The sequence below is a fragment of the Muntiacus reevesi genome, chromosome 3, assembly GCF_963930625.1.
Source record: "Muntiacus reevesi chromosome 3, mMunRee1.1, whole genome shotgun sequence".
NCBI lineage: Eukaryota > Metazoa > Chordata > Mammalia > Artiodactyla > Cervidae > Muntiacus > Muntiacus reevesi.
The window spans coordinates 78,577,655-78,603,478 of NC_089251.1; the positions used below are offsets into that span (position 1 = coordinate 78,577,655).

The 25,824-nt window shown below is 37.8% G+C and overlaps 1 long non-coding RNA gene across 2 annotated transcripts in view; it reads left to right on the top strand.

The window, feature by feature from the left end:
• LOC136162967 (uncharacterized) overlaps positions 1-25,824 on the top strand; it is a 453,850-nt gene that overhangs the window by 249,982 nt on the left and 178,044 nt on the right. For both annotated transcript variants that reach the window (XR_010662182.1, XR_010662181.1), the window contains exon 5: positions 12,400-12,526. This is a non-coding gene — a long non-coding RNA (uncharacterized lncRNA). The remainder of the gene's footprint in view (positions 1-12,399; positions 12,527-25,824) is intronic.

Here is a 25,824-nt window from a genome sequence, read left to right on the forward strand (position 1 = left end):
GCTGTACACATCATTCTATTTAAAACACAGATTCTACTAATGGTGGATCATCTTTTTTTTTATATGAAAGATGACAATTATTACTATAAAAATTCTATTTTCCCAATTTCTTTCTTTAGGTCCTATTTTATGAACATGTAAAGATTTTTGTGACTTGCTTTTCTATTTCTGGCAGGGATTAAGGACCAGCTACTCTAAATAATACTTGTGCTGAAAGAAATTAAACATGATGTAAAATATATTCTAAAAAAGACATTTGAAGTTTAAAAAAAGATGATGCATACTGCCAGAAAATTTGTTCTCTTAAAACCTCCAAAAATCTAAAGGCCACTTTTAAGAGAAAGTCAAAACAATCATAGAAATAAAAGAAAAAAAATTGTTGAACAATTCAAACAAACATTGTCTGAATAAAAAAAATTACAATAGTGTCTACTAGTGTATAAATTGGAAAAGGATATGATCAGTGCTAGTGTGTTTTAAATCCTTTTATTGTTTATCTGTAGTTTACTGTTAGACCTTGTTATGTTAAACAAGCATGTTAAAATGTTAATGGTAATCACTAAAAGAATAGAAAGAGTGTATAAATTCCAAGTCAATATATGAGAAAAAAGTTCATTAAAGGAAAGAAAAAAAAAGAAGAAGCCAAAAACTCAATAGAATAGGAGAAGATGGGAAAAAGGAAGGGGACAAGTGAGATGAATAAAAAGTGAAAAATAGAGTAGGAAGTTCAAATATGTCAGCAATTATAATAAATGTAAATAGCTCATCAGTAGAATGACAGATTGAAAATCTATAAATCATTAAGATAAATGTTATTTCAAAAAAATACATATATAATATAAGGACACATAAAGTTTGAAAGGAAAAGGGTGGAGAAGGCTTTATCAGGCAACTACTAATGAAAGAAATCTGGTGTGGATATATTAATACCAAAAAAAAAAAAAAAGGAGGCTTTTAAGGCAGAAAAGCTTATGTATAAAGAAGGTCACAAACCAATGAGAAAGGTTTTGTTTCACTAAGAAAATATAACAATTCTAAATAGAAGTAAAGTGAAAGTCACTCAGTCGTTTCTGACTCTTAGCAGTTCCTTGGACTATATAGTCCATGGAATTCTCCAGGTCAGAGTACTGGGGTGGGGAGCTGTTCCCCTTTCCAGGGGATCTTCCTAACCAGGGATTGAACCCTGGTCTCCCACATTGCAGGCAGATTCTTTACCAGCTGAGCCACCAGTGTGCAACTAATAAAATCATCATAGTGAGAGATTCCATAACTTTGCCCATTATTGATAGGACTATAGACAAAAAGATAAGCAAAATTTTATAAGATCAGATAGGTACCAACCTGCCTAAATGGACATATACAGAATTCTGTATCCAACATTAAAGAATATTCTGTATCCAGCATTAAAGAATACACATTCTTCTCAAGGTTTTATAAATGGGGCATTTATAAAATATCATTATGTACTGGGCAATGAAGCAATTTTTCATCAAATTTTGAAGTTATTGTTCTGGTTAAAACCTCAGACCACAGTGTAATTAAGTCAGAGCTTAAAAAGGAAGCTGTGGTACATATACACAACGGAATATTACTCAGCCATTAAAAAGAATTCATTTGAATCAGTTCTAATGAGATGGATGAAACTGGAGCCCATTATACAGAGTGAAGTAAGCCAGAAAGATAAACACCAACACAGTATACTAATGCATATATATGGAATTTAGAAAGATGGTAACAATAACCCTATATGCAAAACAGAAAAAGAGACACAGATATACAGAACAGACTTTTGGGCTCTGTGGGAGAAGGCGAGGGTAGGATGTTTTGAGAGAACAGCATCGAAACGTATATTATCACAGGTGAAACAGATCACCAGCCCAGGTTGGATGCATGAGAGAAGTGCTCGTGAGGTGCACTGGGAAGACCCAGAGGGATGGAGTGGGGAGTGAGGCAGGAGGGGGGATCGGGATGGGGAACACATGTAAATCCATGGCTGATTCATGTCAATGTATGGCAAAAACCACTACAATATTGTAAAGTAATTAGCCTCCAACTAATAAAAATAAATGGAAAAAAAAAGAATAAGACAAGATAACCACTATTACTGCAGATGTTTAATGTGATTTTGAACTCATTTTCAATGCTATAAGACAAGAAAAATATATGAGATATAAGGTTTAAGGGGAAACTGTTATTTGAAAATAATAGATCATCATAGAAAATCCGACAGGGCCAACCAAAAAAGCTACTAGAAATATGCTAGAAAGAGTCAAGCAAGTGTGCTAGATAAAAGGTCTAGCAAAAATCAGTAGTATTACTTCAATCAGCAATAATCAACTAAGAATGCAATAAAATATAACATACACGTCACACACACAAAAAATGAAGGATAAATAAAAATGTTCTTAATATTTGGTAATTAAAATAAATTTCTAAATTAATCATAAATCAAGGAAAAATTATATTGGATATTAAAGATAAATATTAAGAACTGAAAGAAAATAAAAATATTTGATATAAAAATTGAGGAAAGCAATACTAGTAATATTTTGAGAAGAACTTTTAGCCTTAAGTGCTTATATTAGAGAAAAATAAAAGTTGAAAATTAGTGAACTAAATATACAACTTAAGATATTCACAAAATAACAGCAACATTAATCTAAAGAAAGTTGGAGGATGAAAATAATGGAGGTGACATAAAAAAAATCTATGAACTAGAAAACAAAGACACAATAGAGATAATCAACAAAGAATTGAATTAAAAACAAGAAAAACATTTGGCAAAACTGAGCAAGAGAAAAAAGGAGGGAAGACAGAAATAAACAAAATATTAAAAATAAATTAAAGGATTAAGATTGGAAAGGAGGAAATGATAGTAATTGTACATTGATTAAAAATTTCAATTAAAAATCAAATATTTCAGATTATATGTAAAATCCAGATTATATATAAAATCCAGTTTTAAGATACAGACCTGACACAGTAAGGCATGATATTGGAAGTAAAATTTTGGAAAAATGATACAGGAGGGTAATACCAAATAAATTATAGAGAAACTATATTAATAGCACAAAAAGTAAACTTTAAGACACAAAGGTCAAATGATACACTATGAGAGACATAAAAATTACAACTTAATGGTTTCAAGTCTCTAGCAAGTTGTAAGAGTTTAAAATGTTTCTGACCTTAACAAAGATGCACACACATGTGACAAAACTACAAGTAGAATTTGTTAAATTCACTGTCACAGTGGAATATTTTAACCCATATCTTTCAGTAATTGACAGACTGAATATGTTGCTAAAACCTCTTTGGAAAACCACTTGATGTTACCTTGTAAACCTAAAGATTTGTGCTAACCCCGTGGCCCAGGATTTTCCCTTCTAGGCACATGCCTAAGAGAAACTCTTGCACATGTGAGCCAAGAATGTTTGTATCTGCAGTGCTTGTAATTGCAAAAATTTTAAGCAACCCAAATGTCCAACTGAACTGACAGTTGGCTTATTCTATGATAGAACAATGCAGAACTGATAATTAATGAATTTCAGCAACATAAGTCAGCCTGTATGAATCATCATTTTAAAGTAAATAGACCATCTTCAGAAGAATTATACCATTTAAATAAAGTGCAAATAATACAAAATAAATATTATGTTATGCTATTATACAACCATATGTGATAAAACCACAAAGAGAAATATGGAACTAATAAACACAAAATTTGTGGTAGCAAGTCTGTGAGACATACAGCAGGTGGGAGCTCATGTGAGAGCACACAGGAATGTCAAGATACTGGCCATATTACATCTTTTAAGCCCGAGAAGCTCCAAGGTAGCAGCTTGGAGATTCATATATTTATTGCATAAATTATAAATGTTCTTTTGCACTTATTCAATAATCAGTATAGATAACACAATATGAAATAATGTAAGTAAGATTGAATAATGGAGAAGGAAATGGCAACCCGCTCCAGTATTCTTGCCTGGAGAATTCCATGGACAGAGGAGCCTGGCAGGCTACAGTCCATGGGATCGCAGAGTCAGACATGATTGTGCTCACACACACACAGAAGATTGAATAAAGAGAAGTGTGACTTTCAGACTCCTTAGCTGATTTTGCTTGGGGAGGGTCTGGAAGGTATTGAATTAAAAAAGTAGATATATTAATGCAGTAATTTGTCTTTTTCCAAATGTAATACAGATTCAGAAAATGTTTTCAGAAAAAAATGAAATATCATGAGCCTTTGTATCTTTTCCAAATTCTTTCATGTGCTTTTGGTTTGCAGTAAAAATTAGACCTGCCATGATGGGTTTACCAGTCCTAAATATATTTTCATAATTTATTTGTTCCTTTCTTTAGCTCATGTTTCTTCTTTCTTGGGTCTTCCCTCCTTTCTAGTTATGTTCCTTACAAACTCAAATAATCAACTGTGATCCTCTGTAATTTGAGTGAGTGGGATGGGATGATTCAGTCCGTGTTTCCCCTGAAGTTGGGAAAACACTCTTTTATTTGCGGCAACGCTCAGGGCCTCAGAACAGACAGAACTTGGTTCCTATAAGAGTCCAAACAATGAGTTTCTGGATAGCTGAAGAAAAGTTGAGTGGAAAATTAGGTCTAAGGTATGAAGTCAATAAAAGGGTGATCTGTAAGTGTGTATGTGGGTGGAGACTGTGGGGAAACTGAGGTGCAAGGGAAGCTTAAACTAAGTAGTTAAACAGGGACACATTTGGGGAAAAAGGCTTTTATTTACTCCCTATACTGTTTGGAGGGTGTGAGCCTGTTTCATTAAACTTAGCAGTCACAAAGGGATGCTCTTTCTGCTTCATCTTTGAAAAAAGTGTTTGTTTTAGATTATTCCATCAAAGTCACTTGTTTCTCTTATTTACCAATTTATATACACATAATATTTCACTCCTATTTCTTAATAGGACATTGAGTTTCATCAATAAAAGTGTCACTATTGCAGAGGGTCGTCAGTGATATGTAAACTTGTAATTTAGGCAGACTACGAATAAAAGTCTAACCATCAATCATCCTGCAAAGGTGAAAAAAATTAATTTAGTTTCAAGGGAACATTTTAATCATAAAGCAGTGAGTAAAGGTTGCATTTGAATTTGAAAACCGACATTAGTTTGATTATTTTTAGATTGCTTCACAGCAGTCTTTTCAGTTCAAGTCCCTATGTCACTGATATTTTTCCAATCACATGCCTATTGATTCCTAGCTCTCAAGTCAAGGAAAGATAGTAAATAGATCACCTTTTAAAATGAGTAAGTGAAATAGAGTATGCATACTTGTTGCACTCAGAGATGGGGGGAACTATTTTAGTCACATTCCTTTCCCTGACTAAAAAAAAAAAAATTCAAGATTACCTCTAGTGCCTAAGAACTTTTGGTCAAATGACTTATAGCACAGAATCTAAAGACTCATAAAAATAAAAATGTCTCACTGAAACAATTACTAAGTATCATTTAATCTTATAGAAAACATGTTATGTCTATTTTCTTCATTCCAAAGTCATCAATGCCTGTTGGATCAATAGCAAGTCTAATAACAATATTTTAACTTTATCAGAGTGTAGCATGAGAACTATGGAGAAAATAAATTGCTGCTCTCTAAAAATGCTGTAGGCCAGAATCTACTGCCTTTCTTCCCCTCCCCTGATAGTACATTCTGTGTGTGTGCATGCGCTCAGTTGTGTCTGACTCTGCAACCCCATGGACTGTAGCCCAGCAGGCTCCTCTGTGCATGGGATTTCTCAGGCAAGAATACTGGAGTGGGTTGCCATTTCCTACTCCAGGGGATCTTTCTGACCCAAGGATCGAACCCGCATCTCTTGGGTCTCTTGCACTGGCCAGCGGATTCTTTACCATTGTGCCACCTGGGACACCCAGTATTATGTTAGGAAACATTTAGTGCTATATAAAATAAAAAAAGATGGAGGAAAGTGTTGTCTTGCAGAAAGAAAGCAGAAAACTGTTGTTAGAGCCTAATCTTCATGGTGGTTTACACTCTTGTCAATATCAGAGGTTCTCTCTCCTATAAGAAGTTCGTGAAGGCTTGGTTAGCTCTTAAGGAGTGTAAACATTGATTTTGATGAAGTTGATCTCTGGAGAGCTTTAAAAAGTATTTCATATGCACATTTTCCTTAATGAACCCCAATTTAAACAAGCAACAAACAAAAAAAAGCAAACAAGTACACCAAATTTTGAAACTGTTGTAAGGAGGGTAAAGTGAAAGTCACTCAGTTGTGTCTGACTCTTTGTGACCCCATGGACTATCCATGGAATTCTCCAGGCCAGAATACTGGAGTGGGTAGGGTAGCCTTTCTCTTCTCCAGGGGATCTCCAGGGGATCTTCCCAACCCAGGGATAAAACCCAGGTCTTCTGCATTGCAGACATTTTCTTTGCCAGTTGAGCCACAGGAGAAACCCAAGAATACTGGAGTGGGTAGCCTATCTCTTCTCCAGTGGATCTTCCTGACCCAGGAGTCAAACCAAGGTCTGCTGCATTGCATGTGGATTCTTTACCAACAGATATCAGGGAAGCCCTAACACCAAATTTTGAAACTGTGTGTAATGGTGAAAAGATGAATTGTATCCAGGACTTAGAAGTAATCATTTAGTTTTTAACTTGATGCTAAAATCAATTATGGGTAAAATAGAATTTTTAAAGACAGTTCAGTTATGTCACTCAGTCCTGTCTAGCTCTTCGCAACCCTATGGACTGTGGCATGCCAGGCTTCCCTGTCCATCACCAACTCCCAGAGCTTGCTCAAACTCATGTGCATCAAGTTGGTGATGCCATCCAACCATCTCATCTTCCACCATCCCCTTCTCCTCCCACCTTCCATCTTTCCCAGCATCAGGGTCTTTTCCAATGAGTTGGCTCTTTGCATCACGTGGCCAAAGTACTGGAGTTTCAGCTTCAGCATCAGTCCTTCCAGTGAATATTCAGCACTGATTTCTTTTAGGATTGACTGGTTTGATCTCCTTGCAGTTCAAGGGACCCTCAAGAGTCTTCTCCAACACCACCATTCAAAAACATCAGTTCTTCAGTGCTCATCCTTCTTTATAGCCCAACTCTCACATCCATACATGACTACTGGAAAAGTTATGACTTTGGCTAGATGGACCTTTGTTGGAAAATAATGTCTTTACTTTTTAATATGCTGTCTAGGTTTGTTATAGTTTTTCTTCCAAGGAGCAAGTGTTTGTCTTTTAATTTCAAGGCTGCAGTCACCATCTGCGGTGATTTTGGAGCCCAAGAAAATAAAGTTTGTCACTATTTCCATTGTTTCCCCATCTATTTGCCATGAAGTGATGGGAACGGATGCCATGATCTTAGCTTTTTGAAAGTTTTAAGCCACATGAACAGTCATATCAATATAGTAGGGTTATATTTCCTCTGCTTTTTTAATAGGGGCATTGAAATCTGATACTTAAGAGATAGTAATGAACCCCTATTTGTACATAGAAGAAAAAAATGATTTTTCCTAAACCATTGTATAAGGGATCCCTTGCATCTATTTTGAATATGCTCCATCCGCTTGTCCGCAGCAGATTCAAAAGATATGCTAAAAATTCTTTTTGGATGTACAGAAATCATGATTTAAACTTACTGGTAAAGTCAGCACAGTAGTACCTCACCTTACTCTTTGTGGCAAAAAAGAAAAAAAAAAGTTGCTTCATATCATGGCTGTTGGGAATAATGCATTTTGTTTGTTTTAGAAGTGATGTAGTTGACAAGCTTAGTAACTTATAATCAATACGATTTACATTGTCTTGGTTGGATCTGGACTTTAAGTCTTCCCAAGGTAATTCTAATCAGTCCCAGGGTTGAGGATCACTGGGTTAAACCAATGAAGTTTCCTGGAGGCCTACTGATGGCTTTGATTTCTCTCCCAGGTGAGAAGGCAGAAAGCAGTGATTCTCTTAAACATAAAGAAGTGTGAGAAGTCTTGACCTTTTAGTCACCTGGAGAGTTTTACAAAAACCACTGCCTGGGCCACTGGGTAGATAACCACAAGCATAACAAATATACGAATGAAAGATTCATATTACTACAGACTTAATCCTCAAAGTACCCTAATTTATATTTTAAAGTAAATCATCTTAACAGTAGTATTAAATTGAATCATATAAAAATGTATACATATAAATCATATAAAAATGTATACATATGTGCATGTATACGTCAATATATACACGTATACAATGTATACGTGCATGTATACGTCAATATAATACTCACCATTAAAAATACTCATGTTCTAAGTGATTGCATGTTATTAGTAGCAATGCTTGGAGAAGAAAATGGCAACCCACTCCAGTGTCCTTGCCTGGAGAATCCCAGGGATGGGGGAACCTGCTGGGCTGCCATCTATGGGGTCGCACGGAGTCGGACACGACTGAAGCGACTTAGCAGCAGCAGCAGCAGCAGCAGCAGTGCTAAGAAAAGCTGCTCTAAAACTTAATTTATTAGTTTGTAAAATGAGAGACTGTCTTAGGTGAGGATTGAGAGGGTAACAGCCAGGAAAGCCAGGGGTCTCCAAATGGAGGAAATAGGCTGCAAGTGTCTCTTAAAATCTGTGTTGCTATGACGACACCTGGTTCCACCTGAACTGAATGTTTCTCAAGCCTTGAGCTAACAAATGCGGTTTTCTTATGGAAATGTTTTTCTTAAGCTATGTTAATGAAACTATGTATTGGAATTTGCCTTTCTTTGGAATATGCTTTGGAATGTACCTTTCTTCAAAATGGTTCCACCTAAGACTAACTTTTGGCTGATTCAACAAACCAGTATTCATATTAATTGTTTATGGCTGGGAAATGATACACTTCGTGCCATCCTATCTCAAAAATGCATATTGTGGGAGAGGGACCTGTGTGAAACTCCGTCAGCTTTCTAACAGCCATAAAACAGCTTGTTAAAACTAGCAGTGGGGGGCACTCTCTGTTCCCCTTCTGATGTCTATGTCAGAAGCGGTCTCTGTCTCTTTTCATACTTTAATAAAACTCTGCTACACAAAAGCTCTTGAGTGATCAAGCCTGGTCCCTGATCCTGAAGCTAAATTTTCTTCTTCGGATATCAAGAATCTGACACCATTCACCGTAAGCTATCAGGATGATGATGAAGTTGTTAATAATGATGATTTTGATGATAATGATGATAGTTAATATCTATGGCCAAGTGTTAGTGTGTTAAATATGTATACGATTGCATTAGTCATCACCGAAGGCCCTATAATAGGTACCAAGATGACTCCCTTCTTATAGGTGCGGGAACTGAGGTTTGGGGAAATTAAATGGTTTCACCAAGGTTACAGTGATATTCCATGGTAGTGTTCAGTCTTTAATTACCACTTACCCCTTAATCAGCGGGCACCAACTCAACCTGGAGGGAAACTCCATGAATATAATCTATGTGGAAAAGCCACCAGTAGAAATTCTAACCATATTACACCCAAGAGAAATTACACAGGAGAGAAATGCAGTGAATGTAAAGAATATGGGCAAGTGTACAGTTGTCCTTCATTGCTTAGGATCCATGTGTGATAGATCTCAGCTGGTAAGAAGACCTATTTTAATTTTGTGTGTGTGTGTGGTGGTGGGGAGGCAGAGCTCGGTTGGGGAAGGGAAGCGGGTTGTCAACCCCCGATCGTGAAATTGAAGTCCTGGAAGGTACCTGCTTGGTGGCTGAGAGAGACTGGGTGTCCCAGGGTGGGCTCAGGGTGGGAGTCCCCCCTGTGAACTCTTCCCAGCTGGGCGTCATGAAGCAACAGCCTGAAAGGCTGAGGCAGGCAGTAGGGGGTCCCAGAACACTGTCCTGATGAAGGGATGTTTTTTTTCACATCCTTTGCATTCCTCAGGCTTCCATGGTGGCTCAGTGCTAAGGAATCTGCTTGCCAGTGCAGGGGACACAGGTTCAATCCTTGGGTCAGGAAATCCCCTGGAGAAGGAGGTGGCAACCCACACCTGCATTCTCTCCTGGAGAAACCCCATGGACAGAGGAGCTTGGAAGGCTACAGTTCATGGGGTCACAAAAGAGTCAGACACTATTTCGTGACTAAACATCTGCATTCCTCTTGCTGAACCCTGTGCTGGTGAGTAACTTAATATCTGAGTTTGCAAAATCACATTGTAGAAGATGTGCTAGTTTTCTTTACCTAAGGTCAAAAATAGATGTCATTATCATTATTATTTTTAAATGTTAGAAAGGCCTGAGAGATATGACCTAACACTACCTACAAGCATAGAGTTTTATGTTTTATTTTGAAAGAACCCAGGTTGAGAACAAGAGGTTAAAATTCTATATCAGTTTCCTGAATAGTTGGTGTAGGGAAATGAAATAATATTGCTTGAAGCAAAACTGTTGCTTCTTGTTATACTTAAACACGAATTTTTAAGAATTAAAAGTTTGAGATTTTTTAGATGCTGAGTAAGTCAGAAGAGGATTTTCTAGTTTTTAGGGAAATTTTAAGCAACTCAGGCATAAATCAAAATTTGTTGGTTACCTAGTTTGAAAAGCGAATTTTGGATAAAATTGTTTGATATCACAGACAAATCCACAGAAGTTTAATTCATAACAGCTGAAATTAGCACTCTTTTGGATGTTATTCAAACTAAAAGTGTGATGATGGTGTGGGGGTAGGGGGGTGATGTAGATTTAATGGCTCAGCAGCTCTGCCAGGGCAGAGACCATCTCTATTTTGCTCACAGTTGCATCTTCAGTACCTAGCAAAGTGCTTGGCATATAGTCAGTGCTCACTGAATTTTATTGAATGAATGAAATAAACCAACCACAGGAATGTCAGGGTTTTGCCTGAACTATAGACATGATGGCAGCCAAGGATTTGAATGTCTTGAAGATTATCTTTCTTAGCATTTCCATTATCTGCCTCTTTGTGTCTTGCCTTATTCTTTCAGACCAGGTCATCCTTGTGACTGGAATACGTGTAACTCTATGGCTGATTCATATCAATGTATGACAAAACCCACTGAAAAATTAAAAAAAAAAACATAAAAAAAAAAAGAAACTTAGTTATAAGGAACATGTGTGTCCACATCTTACATATTTTGCTTTAAAAATGTCTCTACTTTTAGAATTCAGACTCTAAGGAGAAAGTTTCTGATTAACTCAGGTGGAATTCAGCACTTACTATTAGAACAGTCATGGCAGTTGGAATTATGTAAGAGCATGGACTCCTCAGCCTCTGCGTGGTTGGAATGAGGAAGTGGGCTTTTGCCAGTTTCCTACTCTGCAAACTTCATCATCTTTGAAGAGAAGGGCCTTAACCAAACTAATGGGTCATGAAAAGAAAAAGGAGATATAGTCCCTGTTTCTAAGGTATATATATATTCATTATGATGATTCAAGATGACAAGATCTGAAGGACAGGAGCCTTCAGATGTGCAAAAGACACTAAAGTGAATGCAGGTTGTTATGATGGAAATGTACAAGATAGAAAATTATAGGAGAACAGTTGAGAAGTAATGAGAATAACTTTCCCGATTATGCCTAGAGAAGAGAAATGTTATTTCAGCAACATTTGTTACTTAAATGTCTCTGTTGAGCAACTACCATGTGGCAGTTATCGCAAATGGATCATGTTTACATCAGTATGATCTGTGAGGTAGAGTTTTTTCCCAAACAAGATGGAATCCATTTGTGTGAAACTGACTCATAAGAAACCAAGCATATGATACTGACAAGGAGAAGCCACAAAATCTACTTAAAGAATTATATAGAGCTCCTTCAGACAATGTTTATCAAGTTAACGACAACAAGGTTGGCGTTAGGAATTCCTCTCTTCATTTTCACCAACAACCCCTTACCCTCACCCAATCAATGATGTAGCTATTAATATACATATGTTGAATGTACCCTAGACAATAACAAAGTCGTTAATCTTCTCTTTTGCTTTTTGAACTTTTTCATAAGCCTAGACTTCTGAGGACTATTTCTTTCTCTTACTCCTCTTTCCTCTTTTTCTTTCTTTTCTCTCTCTTACATACACAGTTCCTTCTGACATGTTTCTGATATACCCATTTAAAGAGGCTAAATGATCCCTGAGAACCTATTGTTACCTATACTTTCTACATACCTTTCAAGTCACCAGTGTAAAGCACTCCTTGGATATTTAAGTCATACTGTTTCAAGTTGCTTGGCTTAAGAAGAGGTCAAATGAGATGTAAATTTTAGCCCAGTTCCACAACTATCCATGTGGAGCTTCAGTGTGAAATTTTGCTTTTATTAACTAGATCCTGTTTGTGCAACTTCCTGAATGTTACATAAATTCAAAGAGTTCTATTGCACATACATCAAGTGAATGAATGCCAAAGAATAAGCCTCATTTTTCCTCATGTCTCTTTTTTCTTCTATTTTTGAACACCTTAGGTTGAGAATCTCTTCAGGCTTGCTTTCTGCAAACCACTGGGTACAGAAACATTATTGCAGATGTGGAAAAAACGTGCAGAGAACCTGTGCTTCTGATAATGCCTGACATGAAGGAATGCATTTGAAGGTTAGTCCTTGAATACATTTTAATCTTTCACTTAGGTCAGTCAGTGTTTGCCAAGTATGTGCTATGTGCTAGAAGCTTCTCTGGACAGTGAGGGTACAAAGATGAATAAGACATGGATGCTGTACTTGGTTGATAAAACAGTTTTCTTGCTGTTTCAGACATCAGAGGTAAATTTTCATTAGAGAATTCATGTGAGCAAGTTAGGGTAAAGTTGACATAAAGCATTATATTAATTCCAGGTGTACAACATAACAATTTGAAATTTGTGTATGCTGCAAAAGGATCATCATGATAACTCTAGTTAATACACAGTTATCTTAATTATTAAGCCAGCAGGCAATGAAGCTGGTTCCACTGCACAAGTTTCCCCAGTTTGTTCTCTGTCGGTCAAACAGAAGTCACCTGAGTGGGTCTTTCCTCCACGAAGGGTAAAATGGTGATGCCGAGCGGGGCTACCTTGGTTCAGGTGTCACAGGTGCTATTGGTCTAGGATTGGGCTTCACAAGCTTCAGGTGCCAACTGGGTAATTGGATACTGACTAAGCAGGATAACAGAGAGGGGGCAGGGAACTGTCTTTCCCTTTGAAATTCTGGCTCAAACACTGTACTGAACCACCCTTTAGAGCTGATGGAAGTCCTCGCTTTTCCTGACCTTGGCATCCTTTCTTCTGAGAATGAGCATCTTCAGAGGAACCACCGTCTCCTTGTGGGAGAATTGCCTAAGGCCTTGCCAACAGATAGCTAACGGAATCAGTGGCGCTCCGGAAGTCGGCTTTTCCCCGTAAGTCCTCCTGCAGGCCTTTATCCAGACCCTGCCTGTGAAGTGATAGTTATAGTAACATTTTCAGGGACTAGTTTTCCTGAGCTTGACCTGAGCTTAAGAACTATATCAGAATGGGATGGATTGCTTGGAAGGAGGTTAATATGGTTCCCTCGTTGGAGTGGTTGGGGTTTGTTACAGAAGAAATTTCTGTATGGAGTGAGTGGGTAGCTGGACAGTCGTTAAAGGTCACTCTTTCTAACTCAGCAAATCTATTGCGATTATTATTCAGGTGGTAAAAGCAGATAATGCCCATCCCTTGAAGGCTTTTGTTTTCTCCAGGCTTGTATCTATGTAGTATTTTTATAACTGACCTAGAAGAGGTTTATCAACAGAAGGGAAAATTCATGGAGAGGACCAGCATAATGTTTGAAAAATATTTTTCTTATACCCCCCTCACTGCAACAATGATCTAATCACTTATTTTATATCTTCTTAACTGTTGCTTCCCTAAATGTTATTTACATGTAACTGGTTAGAATTACAGACTTGGTTTCAACAGAGGGAAAAATAGAGGTTTTAGAAATAGTTTTCTGTTTCTATTGCAAATATAAACTGTTAAAAATTGTAAGCGGCTAAGCAGTGCTGAATTTTGCTGTTTTGCTGAAAATGTGATCAAACAGGGAAAAGATGCCTTATTCATCACCTTTCTTTCTTTATGTTCTCTTGGGGTTGCCAGCTTAGCAAATTATCTGAATCTTAATTATGTTAGGAGCTAAGTACAAACAAATCCTCTGGTTTCCTCAGGTGATTTTTAAAGAATAAATAACTATCAGTTACTACCCAAAATCAAAAGGGAAAATAATTGAAAATTAACCAGAAAAGGGACAGAGCTGATGTTTCATTTAGTGATCTTAAGAGACCTACTTAACCAAAGTACTTATATAACACATTTCAGTGATTTTAAGCATTATAGAATTAAAATGTACAGAAGCTGCTCAGCTTAAGAACTATAAATTTGTATGCAGAGTGTTATCAAAAAACTGTTGTTCTTCCACATTTATTACTTATAGTCAATATAATACTCTGATGGGTTCAACTTTCCCCATCTTGATGATAAAGTAATTGAGGTCTAAAGAGGTAAAAAGCCTAAATTTTCATAGCTAGAGCCAGAAGCTAACCCTAGGTCTACCTTCACTATAAACTCATGCTTTTTTGGAGGTATCCAAACAACCTGGACTATGTGGGAGAAGGCAAGGGTGGGATGATATGAAAGAATAGCATTGAAACATGTATATTACCATATGTAAAGCAGATGACCAGTACAAGTTTAATGCATGAAGCAGGACACTCAAAGCCCATGCTCTGGGACAACCCAGAGGGATGGGGTGGGGTGGGAGGGGGGTTCAGGATGGGGGGACACGTGCACCCATGGCTGAATCATGTCAGTGTATGGCAAAAAGTACCATTGTATTATAAAATAATTATACTCCAATTAAAAAAATTAAAAAAAAAAACCAACCTCTTTCTGGGTAGGCTTGGTTCCCTTTACATCAAATGTATGCTGTGATTTTCTAAAAATTATACAGTCTTCCTGAGAAGTCTCTTGAGAGTCTTTGTGGTGTGGTGAAATGATGGGAAAGACAGAAGAGCGCTAGCAAGAAGTTTGGTTCTATTCGATGGGGAGTGTATGTGGGACAGCGTAATACTTACAGCTTTTTTTTTTCCCCTCCTTCCTCTTAAAAAAAACATCATCAATTTTTAAAGACAAAAGTATCCCAAACAAAATTAAGTATAAAGGTTCATTTTATGGTGTTAAAATCCTATTCAAACATTTTATGGTGTTTTGTTCATTGTGGTTTATTCTGATGAATGTTTCTTTCCAATCTGGTTTTTTAGCTGTCTTGTGACTAACAGAATTTGGTATTTTGTTTTGCAAGTTGTACACTCAGCCCAGTGATGGTGGTGATCATGGTGATGTTGAGCTGTGTGTGTGTGTGTGTGTGTGTGTGTGTGTGTGTGTGTGTGTGTGTGTGTGTGTGTGTGTGTGTGTGTGTGTGTGTGTGTGTGTGTGTGTGTGTGTGTGTGTGTGTGTGTGTGTGTGTGTGTTGGGTCATGTTTAAGGTTACTGCATTTCTCCTGAAACATAAAGTCTTGGGACCACATAAGTGGAGTTTATGACTACAGTATAATGTAAGAGGTATTGAAAAGAAAATGTGTGGAAGAGAATATTTTCCTTTTAAATATTAAATTTATACTAGACAACAGTGCTTAGTGAATATTTGTTTGTTAATATTTTTCCTATACCAACAGTTGTGGGTGGCTGTGGGCCAAAAAGACGAGCACAGTGGTATTCATTAGTTGAATATTGGTGATTCAAAAGCCAAGAAAGGCATAGAAAGAGAACTACATACCCAGGAGCAGAACTAATCTTGGGGTTAGTTCCACATTCCTGACAAAAAGCCAGAAACCAGGGGATCTTGACCCTTAACCGACCATGAATTTTATTTCAATCTTATGAAGACCTTACTGTGAGACTCATAAGGACAAGAGTACAGTGAAGACAGTAAAAATAGTTCTTGGCACTCACATCTTTAATACTTAACCACATTTCAGCTGAGCTCTGCTTCCATGATGCACCTCTGGTCTAGTGGGGACCAATCCTAAATTGAGCCTGGCCTGGAGACCTATTAGCACTCAGGTTAAACTTTATGCTAATTGAGTAGGAACAGGAAAGATTTTTCTTATCAGAGTCATTGCTGGAACCTATAGACCTGATACAGTTTTTCAGAATCTTTTCAGAATTACCCTTTGAAAGTGCAAATATGGTCCTTAGACTGGCTTTTCTGAGAAGAGTCCTCAACATTTTTATGAGGAAGGATTTCCTTTTCTCAAATCTCGTGTCCCCAGAGATTGTGGGAAGTGGACGCAGAAGAGGAAATAGAAAGGATTGTTATCTGGGAATTAGGTTACCTGTCCCTTGGTTGGGTCCCCCTTCCTTGCTTTCAAGCCTTAGGAACAGATTTGGAAACTGGTTAGGAAAATGAAAACAAATAAAGGTTTGTGGTCTACAGCCAGGTTCCGACCAATGGTTTATCATTATTAAATTCAACCATTGACATGAATTGATGAATCCCTGAGTAGCCACTGAATCATAGGACAGAAACATAGGATACAAGCTAGAAGTCAGTCTTCGCTGGACACTATGCCAGGGTACCTTTCTAGGCTCATGAGAAATTGAGCACTTGCTTCATAACACTTAATTAACTTCTAAAGATCAAATTTAGAAAATAAAACTTGATTTTGAGTTCTGGTAAATAGGCTCAACTTAGTTACAAATTTAAAATGAATTTACTTTGCTGTAATCATTGCCCTCAAGTCTGATTTTAGCTTTTCTTGTGAGTAGCATCTTAAATGATGTTTTGGGCCGGATCTGAAATCTCCCAGTAGTTTCTAGCTTAAAAATATCCATACAGGTTAAAATTCTAACCTCCCATATAACTTCAGTTTTGTATTTCTTACCTCCTGGAGTGGCAAGCATTGTGTTACCTTTGATAATCTTTGTCATCATCCTCTTCCTCTTTGTAGTTCCCCTTACATTCCTATTAATGAATACTGGTAAGCCAGAGGAGAAAGGTACTCCTATCTCTTCCTTAACTGACCTTCATGTAGTTTATTCATTATTACTCTTGGTCTGGACAACACTACTTAGCCACCGATGAACTCCAATTGACAGGTGTCCATAGGCTGGACTCTTGATGTGGGCCATCCTGTTTAAAATGTGACATGGTCTATGCCTCTTGATTTTCAGCTTTCGGTCTTGGGTGCTGATTCAGGAGCAACAGAAAATATCCCACTCAGCTTTCTGTTATACTATCTTTTCTCTCTGTGCAATTTTGCCTATCGTGTTTTTTCAGAACTTACCCTATCTCCAAGTAGAGAATGAAAGGACAAAACTGAAGCACTTGTATCAATAGAGGATCATATAACTTAAATCCAAAAGGCAATACTTTTAAGGGTAAAAGGGCTTCTCTAGTCAAATGAGGATGCCAGGATAATGCCCGTTAATAGCGTCTGTCTCTGGTAAATTGGGATCTGAGTTCACAGTAGCTACTGGCTCCTTGAATGTTGCAGTTCTTCATGGAATGCCTGTATGTGGTTGTGCTGAAGTGAGGATGAGGGGTCCCAGGTGTGTCCTGGTCTCCAGAAGGAGGCAGACTCTGCAGACTCTGCAGACTCTGCTAATGGCTGCTGAAGGTCATGCTCTCTGGAGTACCTAAGTCTCCACAGGAGGTTAATAATACAGAGGATAAAGTTATATAATTATAGCATACACCACTTCTGTAAACTTAGTTCCTCAAATACTTTTGATTCACTTTTGGGGCCAAACTCTTTGGATCATAAAGGTGGATTGATTATACATGGACCCTATTATAAGGAGTTTATGATCCAATGTTGGAGAAGGATGAACAAATACCTACATCACAGTAGGATGATAGTATCTTACAACAAGTAATATGGCAGAGTTTCTGTCTCAAAAATAATAGTAGAAGGCAAGCTATTTTAAAAGGGTACTTTTGTAGTATCTTATAATTTGGTGATTTATTTCAGAGCTTAAACTGGAATTGCAGGACAATGGGATGATGTTTCACAAACTACTAATATGAAGGTTTCTATTTTGAATCATTTGTGTAAACAAGGATCAGTAATCTTGTTTGGTGGCTGCACAACTTTGGGGAGATACCCACATCCAAGGCAAAGGAGAAGACCCAGCAAGATGGTAGGAGGGGTGAAATTTCATTTAGAATCAAACCCCATACCTGACAGAGATGCTCAGAGGGTTCAAACATACCTTGTGAGCACTAGGACCCAGAGGCCCCATAGAGACTGAGACAGAACTGTGTTTGGTTGTCTCCTGAGGAGGTGCAGGTCAGCAGGGGACTGCTGCAGGGACAGGGGCTCTGGGTGCAGCAGACCTCGGTGTGGCATAAGCCCTCTTGGAGGAGGTCGCCATTAACCCCACCACAGAGCCACCAGAACTTACACAGGACTGGGGAAACAGACTCTTGGAGGGCACAAACAGAACCTTCTGTGCACCAGGACCCAGAAGAAAGGGGCAGTGACCCCACAGGAGACTGACCCAGACTTGCCCATGAATGTCCAGGAGTCTCTGGTGGAGGTGTGGGTTGGCATTGGCCAGCTGCAGGGTTGGGGGAACTGAGTGTAGCAGTGTGCACATGGGATCTTCTGAAGTCACCATTATCTTCATTACCTCCACCATAGTTTGGCCTCAGGGAGGGAATAGAGCCCTGCCCATCAACAGAAAATTGGATTAAAGATTTACTAAGAATTCCCCTGCCCATCAGAACAAGACCCAGTTTCCCCCTCAGTCAGTCTCTCCCATCAGGAAGCTTCCATAAGCCTTTAATCCTTCTCTAAATCATCAGAGGGAAGATATAATAAAAAATGCAATCACAGAAAACTAACCAATCAGATCACATGGACCACAGCCTTGTCTAACTCAATGAAACTATGAGCCATGCTGTGTAGGGCCACCCAGGGTGGATGGGTCATGGTGAGAGTTCTGACAAAACATGGTCCACTGGAGAGGGAATGGCAAACCACTTCAGTATTCCTGCCTTGAGAACCCCATGAACAGTATGAAAAGGCAAAAAGATAGGACACTGAAAGATGAACTCCCTAGTTCAGTAGGTACCCAATATGCTACTGGAGATGAGTGGAGAAATAACTCCAGAAAGAATGAAGGGACAGAGCCAAAGCAAAAACAACACCCAGTTGTGGATGAGACTCGTGATGGATGTAAAGTCTGATGCTATAAAGAGCAACACTGCATAGGAACCTGGAATGTTAAGTCCATGAATCCAGGCAAATTGGAAGTGGTCAAATAGGAGATGGCAAGAATGAACATTGACATTTTAGGAATCAGTGAACTAAAATGGACTGGAATGGGTGAATTTAACTCAGATGACCATTATATCTACTACTGTGGGCAAGAATCCCTTAGAGGAAATGGAGCGGCCATCATAGTCAACAAAAGAGTCTGAAATACAGTGCTTGGATGCAATCTCAAAAATGACAGAATAATTTCTCTAAACAAGACCAGGAGCTGACTGTGGCTCAGATCATGAACTCTTTATTGCCAAATTCAGACTTAAATTGAAGAAAGTAGGGAAAGCCACTGGACCATTCAGGTATGACCTAAATCAAATCCCTTACGATTATACAGTGGAAGTGTCAGATAGATTCAAGGGATTAGATCTGATAGAGTGCCTGAAGAACTGTGGATGGAGGTTTGTGACATTGTACAGGAGGCAGTGATTAAGATCATTCCCAAGAAAAAAATGCAAAAAGGCAAAATGGTTGTCTGGGGAGGCCTTACAAATAGCTGTGAAAAGAAGAGAAGCGAAGGCAAGGGAGAAAAGGAAAGATATACTCATTTGAATGCAGAGTTCCAAAGAATAACAGGGAGAGATAAGAAAGCCTTCCTCAGTGCAAAGAAATAGAGGAAAACAATAGAATGGGAAAGACTAGACATCATCTCAAGAAAATCAGAGATACCTAGTGATCATTTCATGCAAAGATGGGCACAATAAAGGACAAAATGGCATGGACCTAACAGAAGCAGAAGATATTAAGAAGAGGTGGCAAGAATACACAGAAGAACTATACAGAAAAGGTTTTCATGGCCCAGATAATCATGATGGTGTGATCACTCACTTAGAGCCAGACATCTTAGAATGTGAAGTCAAGTGGGCCTTAGGAAGCATCACCACAAACAAAGCTAGTGGAGTTGATGGAATTCCAGTTGAGCTATTTCAAATCCTAAGAGATGATGCTGTGAAAGTGCTGCACTCAATATGCCAGCAAATTTGGAATACTCAGCAGTGGCCACAGGACTAGAAAAGGTCAGTTTTCATTCTAATCCCAAAGAAAGGCAGTGCCAAGGAATGTTCAAACTACTGCACAATTGCACTCATGTCACACGCTAGTAAAGTAATGCTCAAAATTCTCCAAGCCAGGCTTCAGCAATATGTGAACCATGAACTTCCAGATGTTCAAGCTAAATTTAGAAAAGGCAGAGGAACCAGAGATCAAATTGCCAACACCCGCTGGATCATCGAATAAGCAAGAGAATTCCAGAAAAAACATCTACTTCTGCTTTATTGACTGTGACAAAGCCTTTGACTGTGTGGATCACAATAAACTATGGAAAATTCTTCAAGAGATGGGAATACCAGACTACCTGAAGTGCCTCTTGAGAAACCTGTATGCAGGTCAGGAAGCATCGATTAGAACTGGACGTGGAACAGACTGGTTCCAAATAGGAAAAGGAGTACATCAAGGCTGTATATTGTCACCCTGCTTTTTTAACTTACACACAGAATACATCATGAGAAATGCTGGGCTGGAAGAAGCACAAGCTGGAATCAAGATTGCTGGGAGAAATATCAATAACCTCAGATATGCAGATGACACCACCCTTATGGCAGAGAGTGAAGAGGAACTAAATAGGCTCTTGATGAAAGTGAAAGACGAGAATGAAAAAGTTGGCTTATAACTAAACATTCTAAAAACTAAGATCATGGCATTTGGTCCCATCACTTCATGGGAAATAGATGGGGAAACAGTGGAAACAGTGACAGCCTTTATATTTTTGGGCTCCAAAATCACTGCAGATGGTGACTGCAGCTGTGAAATTAAAAGATGCTTGTTCCTTGGAAGGAAAGTTATGACCAACCTAGACAGCATATTAAAAAGCAGAGACCTTATTTTGTCATCAAAGGTCTGTCTAGTCAATGCTATGGTTTTTCCAGTAGTCATGTGTGGATGTGAGAGTTGGACTATAAAGAAAGCTGAGCACCAAAGCATTGATGCTTTTGAACTATGGTGTTGGAGAAGACTCTTGAGCATCCCTTGGACATCGAGGAGATCCTACTAGTTCATCCTACAGGAAATCAGTCCTGAAAATTCATTGGAAATATTGATGTTGAAGCTGAAACTCCAAAACTTTGGCCACCTGATGGGAAGAACTGACTCATTGGAAAAGACCCTGATGCTGGTAAAGAGTGAAGGCAGGAGGAGAAGGGGACAACAGAGGCTAAGACAGTTGGATGGCATCACCGACCCAGTGGACATGAGTTTGAGTAAATTCCAGGAGTTGGTGATGGACAGGGAAGCCTGGTGTGCTGCAGTCCATGGGGTCACAGAGTCAGACATAACTGAGTGACTGAACTGAACTGAATCTTGTTTGGAACCATCTTTGTGTGTCATAATAGTAAATTTGGATAATGCATAAAGATTAATCCTGGAGAGAAAAATGAATTCAAAAGAGACACAATGTAACACTGTTCAGTTAATCAACCTGTGAAATAATTCTCTGATTCTCCCACAGCTTTAAATTTTTTTAATGAAACCTTTCTTTAATCTGAACTCAGTAACTTACAAAACATCAGGAAATGTGTTCTATATAAGTTAATTAAAAAAGATACATCAAAATCCAAATTAAAACCATACCTTAATAAATAACTTTCCTTAGAAACTTTGCAAAAATCTCAAGCTGGTTTTTTTCTTTTTAAAATTGAAGTGTGGTTGATTTATGGCACTTTCCAGATGACACTAGTGGTAGAATCCACCTGTCAATGCAGAAGACACAAGAGATGCATATTTGATCCCTGGATCGGGAAGATTCCCTGGAATATGAAATGGCACTCCACCCCAATATTCTTGGCTGGGAAATTCTGTGGGCAGAGGAGGCTGGCAGGTTACAGTCCATGGGGCCACAAAGAGTCAGACATGACTTGAGTTGATTTACAATATTGTGTTAGTTTTAGGTATACAGCAAAATGATTTATATATATATACATATATATATATATTCCAGGTTATTTTCCATTATAGGTTATTATAAGGTATTGTATAAAGTTTCCTGTGCTGTATAGTAAATCCTTGTTATTTATCTATTTTATGTATAGTCGTGTATATCTGTTGATCTCATGCTGCTAATTTATCCCTCCTCTCCTTTCTCCTTTTACCTTTTGGTAACCATAACTTTGTTTTTTATATCTGCCTCTGTTTTGTATATAGATTCATTTGTATTATTTTTAAGATTATGTAAGTAGTGTCACATAGTATTCATCTTTCAGTATCTGACTTCACTAAGTATCATATTCTCTAGATCCATTCATATTGCTGCAAACGGCAATACATAACTCTCTTTGTGGTAGAGTAATAGTCCATTGTGTATGTACACCGTAACTTCTTAAACCAGTCACCTCACGGGACTCGAGTTCTCGGCTATCGTCCATAGTGCTGCTTCAAACATGGGGTGCTTGTATCTTTTCAAATTACAGGTTTCATGTTTTCTGAATATATGCCCAGAAGTGGGATTGCTGGATCATATGTAGTTTTATTTATAATTTCTTTTTTAATTTTTAAAGGAAACTCCATACTGTTCTCTATAGTGGCTACGCCAATCTCCATTCCCACCAACAGTGTAGGAGGTTTCCCTTTTCTCCACATACTCTCCAGCGTTTATTATTTGTAGACTTTCTGATGATAGACTAGTTTTCTTAGTTGGTTAATGCTCAAGAATATTTTGGGCAAGACTGAGAGATTAATTCTTAAATAAAAAATCTTGGTTGCCTAAACAGGGCAAACAGCAGGTATACCCACATGTTAGACTTGGAAGTAAATGGTTTTTGGTTTTGGTGGAAAATGGGTGAGAAACTAGAAATCAGTAATTGCTATGAACTAGTCAGTGAGTCATTCTAATACATAGAGCAAATGTGCTCTGTTTCACAGTAAATGTAATTGAGCAGTAATGTCTATATGTATAAATATTATTTTAATCTAGTTATGCATATAAATATTTACTTTCTTACTTTATATTAGAAAATAGAATTTCCAGTTACATAGTATTCTATATTCTTCTGACCAATATTCTGTGTACATAATTTATTTAAATAGGTAGTGAGGTAGAAGGGACTTGAAACTAATTTCTAGCCTAGTTTCTTCCAGTATATAGTAATATGCTGGACATGCAGGTATAATGCACTTTATCTTTCTGTCACTCACTTTTCTAGACCAAATAAGCTTATCTTAGTTGAAAACTCTTTGCTTTGCAAAGCATTTTGCAACCATTTTCCCATTTTATTGTTTTAAGTATCTCTAGACAAAGACATAATGTTGTTTTTTGTTGTTGTTGTTTTTTCCCCAGTGGGAAATTGAAGCAGAGAGGTTAAGGTGTTGCTGTAAGTTACCCAGTTATAAATGGCAGGACCCTGGAAAGTGGGTCTTGTGGTTCCCATGCATTTTTGTATTCCTACGCCACCATGGCACTTCGAATCCATGGAGACCAGGAAAGAGGAATTATGGAAGAAATTTCCATGATAAACAGTTGTATTTTATATCATACAATAAATAGTTATGGGTTGTTTTTATATACACTAAGGCATCTAGTTATTTTAATAACCTCATAGGTAGAGATGATAAACATTGTTTTATAGATAAGGAAATTAAATTCATAGAACTGAAGTGACTTGTACAAATTGGCACAGAGAGTGAGTGATAAAAAGGGAACTTGAATTCTATGTTTCTAACTCCTGGACCATTATAAATCAGTTATCTCTTTGATAGATCTTCTTGGATCTCAACTTACTCTTAGAAATGGGCTACTTGCTGATGCTAACTTTAGCATGGTGGACAGAGAAACACAATTCTGATTCTTATTATTTTCACCCACTAGAATTTTTTATCTTCTTTCATTAAATTTAGTACCTGTTACTCAAACTTTGGACTAGAAAGATTTTTTCTTGTTTTAAATTTAGATGATAGAATTCCTTAGACACTGAATTTTAGTCTACTCAGTAAGCCTAAGCCTGAGAAAACAGGCCCTGAAGAACTAGATCTTGTTTAGTTGACACACTTTCACTGACCTTTAGCTCAAATTCTTACTTTCCACAGGTGCATATGTTTACAGCATGCCATAGGATTTTCTGTTTCTTGTTCCTCATATTTTCAACGGCATAAAAAGTCTTTTGAATAAAGATTATAAGGTGTCAGATTCCATCACAGTGTGTTTCAGAGATAAAATATGCGGAGCCACCTCCTCATGCCAGGCACTATAAAAAGAATTTGGGTGGAAATACAGAAGAGCATTGGGGCTTCCCTGGTGCCTCAGCTGATAAAGAATCCACCTGCAATGCGGGAGACCAGGGTTCGATCCCTGGGTTGGGAAGATCCCCTGGAGAAGGGAACGGCTACCCAGTCCAGTATTCTGGCCTGGAGAATTCCATGGACTGTGTAGTCCATAGGATTGCAAATAGTCAGACATGATTGAGTGACTTTCACTTCACAGAAGAATAAGACAAAGTCTCTCTTTGGGCCTAAGCAGCGAGAGAGAGATGTGTGAACATGGTTATCTTACTGTGCAAGTGCTGGGGTGGAGCTGCATATGAAAAGCCAAGGGAGGAGGAGAAGGTGATATGAGCAGGACATGGGAAGTTAAGTAGAAATGGATAAGCAGACAAAGGGAGACAACATTAAGACAATTCTAAATCTTTTCTAATAAAAATTATACAATATCAGTATAGCTGTGGAATAATTGTATATTTGAAATTCAAAAATAGTGATTGTTGAAAAAAGCATTAAATTCCATATGTGCACTGTAGTTTTCCTATGTATTAATTTAGTATAAGTTATTTTAATTGCAAAAGTTACATGTTCATGCTATAAACATTTTTACATTTCAGGAGAATATAAAGAGACAATGTGCCTCTCCCTTACCTAAAATACCTCTTTCCGTGGACTGTTCTAAATCTTTCTGAACTTGTTTTTATTTTTTTATTTTATTTATTTATTTATTTCATTTATTTTTATTAGTTGGAGGCTAATTACTTTGCAATTGTAGTGGGTTTTGTCATACATTGACATGAATCAGTCATGGAGTTACACGTATTCCCCATCCCGATCCCCCCTCCCACCTCCTTCTCCACCCGATCCCTCTGGGTCTTCCCAGTGCACCAGGCACTTGTCTCATGCATCTAACCTGGGCTGGTGATCTGTTTGAACTTGTTTTTAATATACATTCAAATGGCTATCTTCTTACATTAATTATCTTTAAAAACATTCATAGAAAAATTAGTCTCATGTTAGGATGTTTCTGAAGAGGTCTCCTAATATTTACCAGCTATAAATTCAAAGACTGACATTGGGAATCATTTAGTTCAACCTTGTCACTTTGTCATGTCAGACACTGAGGCCCTGAGGGATTAAATGTTGGTGTGGGTCATCCATGCAGTTAATGACAACACTCCCTGTCTCCTGTCCACCAGGACCATGATTTGATGGTCCTGTTCACTTCATGAACTCAGGCTATCTCAACCAACCATCCAAACAAAAAACTAAAACAAAACGCCCTGTGTTTCAGGGTATTATTAAGATTTTTTTTAAACATGCAGATAATGAAAGCAAGGTACTGGTGTCCTTGAATTCATGCCTGTTCCCTAAATTCTGGTGTG